General features: G+C 39.9%; 1 long non-coding RNA gene across 1 annotated transcript; it reads left to right on the top strand.

Moving 5' to 3' along the window:
* Positions 1-470: 470 nt before the first annotated feature.
* LOC132608828 (uncharacterized) lies at positions 471-2184 on the top strand. Its single transcript, XR_009570536.1, has 3 exons — positions 471-669; positions 1008-1063; positions 1966-2184. It is a non-coding gene; the product is annotated as an uncharacterized LOC132608828 (long non-coding RNA).
* Positions 2185-2869: the final 685 nt, after the last annotated feature.

The raw sequence follows: 2869 nt of genomic DNA, 5'->3' as shown, positions 1-2869 counted from the left end.
TGGGAAAACGTCCTTGATGAAAGTTGTAGCCCCTTGAATTAGCTTTCGAACGGTATATTATGGGCCTCAAACGGACATCTGTGCAAAGCGTTATGCCCATTATACGACAGACTGTCCGAGCAGAAAAATTTCGACGGACCATTTGACGGTCCGTAGAACATTTTGACGGTCCGTAAAACATTTATACGGTCCGTCAAATGGTCACAGAAAACCATATTTTGCTGGGCAGTTTACGGTTCATTTTGATGGTCCGTAAAACAATTATACGGTCCGTCAAATTGACTCAAGCCAGCGTAAAATGGTCACAGAAACTCAATTTTTGCTAGGTAGTTTTACGGACCATTTTGACGGTCCGTCAAACAGTTTGACGGTCCGTAAAAATGGGCGTAGAATTGCCCGATGGGTCAGATTTTAAGATGTTAATAAGAGACCTAAACTCATTTTTTTCATTCCCATTTCTCCTACACGACTCAAGGGTTCTCTAGAGCCATCCAAACACTTCATATGCAAGAATCCAAGTGAAACTAAAGATCCACTTCATCAATCCACAAAACTAAGTGTGAGAAACACATCAAATCCATTCAAGTTAAGAAATTCCATGGAAGGTGGAACTAGGGTTTTGTTCAAGTGAAGCATTTCAACTCAAGGCTTATTCCTACAATAACCAAGGTAAGTTTTATGATGTTTCATGATGATTAAAGTGTTGATAAGTTCTTGGGAGAATAGTAAATGAGTTTGATAAAGAGAATTATATGAACTATGCTAGGGTTTTTGGATTGTTGACTTGGGATTGTTGTATTCATATGGGTGATGAAGAATGATGTCAATTACATCTAATTGAGATTGTAGAATCAGCTAGAAGTAATAGAATGGAGATTGGGGGAAGAAAACACCAATAATGAAGGTTGTGGAGCTTCATGCCCACCAAGTGTTTGATAAAATGCTTAGATAAACAAAACATGGATATTGTTGCTAATATAGAGTCCCTATGACCTGTATTGCTATAGATTAAAGTTGAAGGGATTGAAGGACATTGTGATACGCTCAAAAGCAGGAAGTTAAGGTATGTAGAACTTCCATCCACATGTGGGAATCTCTACGTTCTTCCCCACGATCCGTTTCGTAAAATCTATGAAGTTCAAATCCTAGGGCATTAAATTCAACATATTGGTAGCCCGTAATTATGTATGTATGTACATAAATTTGTATCTATGTTCGTTATTGTATTCCTAATCTTCCATTACGGATATTAGGAATCCTAGCTTAATCCATGAATCATGAATTCTTCCTCATGTGTTCTCATTATGTTCATATGAAACTGTATGATTTTATTTTGCAAGTTACAAGCATGTTTTCAAGTCAATTACAAATATATGATTATGAACTATTGTATTACTCATAAATCAAGAACATGTTTACAAGCTATTTCATGAAACCATGTTTACAAGTTATTTCGTGAAATAATGCTTACAAGACAAGTACAAGTTAATTCACGAAAGTCATGGGCTTCTTAGCCAACTATATTATGTTCATGTTTTGGGAGTTGCACAAATTACCGAGAAGGCTCAGATAGCCTGAAACTATGTAGCCACCATAGGACAAGGATCGCTCCGCCCAGTTAGGACGATACCTTAATTTTACACTGAATGGATCCATCAGGTACGTTACCACCTTATACCCTGGCAAGGTATAGGGGCTCTGCTGGTCCGGCGAGGTACCAGACTCCACGTATCCACGTGGTGATATCATGTGTCGGTTTATGAAATGCTCTCCTTACTTATCATGTTTTACTCATGTTATATATATATGTACTCATGCTCATGCTCATGTTCATGTCCATGTTTTCAGTTTCAGTTCTTATCATGTTATTCCATGTCCCATGTTATTTCTTTCAGTTGCTTTGGTATACATTCAATGTGGTGACGTCCCCTTTTATTGCCCGGGGGCCTGCATTTCACGATGCAGGTACTGATATACAGGACGACACATCTGCTCAGTAGGACAACATTCGTATCAGCTTATTGGTGAGCCCCATCTCACTCGGGGTTTAGTCAACTTTTGTTTTATGATTAATTATGCATCTAAAGGTATGCTGGGGGCCTTGTCCCAGTAAGTATGTTTTTCAGTCAGACTCATGATAGAGGTTTCATAGACTAGACAAGTCGGTTATGTCATGTCAGACATTTGGAGTCGTATAGCCATTTTGGCTCACTCATGTTTAAACAAGTATTTTATTAAGTATTATGACTTAACATGTTCTATAAAGGCTCATCATGTATTCACGTTATATTCCGCTTGCGTTTTGTATCATGATGATTCAGCAAGCCATGTGGTTCGCTCGGTCACATGCAGTCAGGCACCGAGTGCCGTGTTAAGTCTAGGCCATGGTTCGGGGCGTGACAAAGCTTGGTATCAGAGCCTAGGTTCAAGGATCTTTAGAGAGTCTATGAAACTGTGTCCAGTGGGGTCTCTTTTATATGTGTGAGGGACCCACACATATAAACAGTTGACCACCAAGACATTCAGGATTGTCTCATTTCTTTCATATTCTAGATCGTGCAGTTAGAGCAGCGATGGCTTCCTAATTCGTGCGTGTACGTGTTTTCAGAAAATGCCTTACTTACAAAAGAAATTACAAGAAGAGAAACACAGCCACCAGCCAAAGGGCTGCCGCTGAAGTAGCTCACGAAGATACTGTTCCGACTCAGGCAACAGCTCCAGCTGCCCCTACCGTTACACCTCCTAGTGCTTCAGACAGGGATGTTAGTAATGCTATCAATATGTTCACCCAGCTGGTAGCAGCTCAGGCCCAACGTCAGGAATCTGGGTCAAGTTCAGTACGTAATGGAGAGTCTTCTAAGACGAAGGA

The sequence above is a fragment of the Lycium barbarum genome, chromosome 9 (assembly GCF_019175385.1).
Source record: "Lycium barbarum isolate Lr01 chromosome 9, ASM1917538v2, whole genome shotgun sequence".
In the NCBI taxonomy this organism is placed as follows: domain Eukaryota; kingdom Viridiplantae; phylum Streptophyta; class Magnoliopsida; order Solanales; family Solanaceae; genus Lycium; species Lycium barbarum.
Note: the sequence above shows the minus strand (reverse complement) of the source record. Positions and strands in the feature narration are given on the sequence as shown.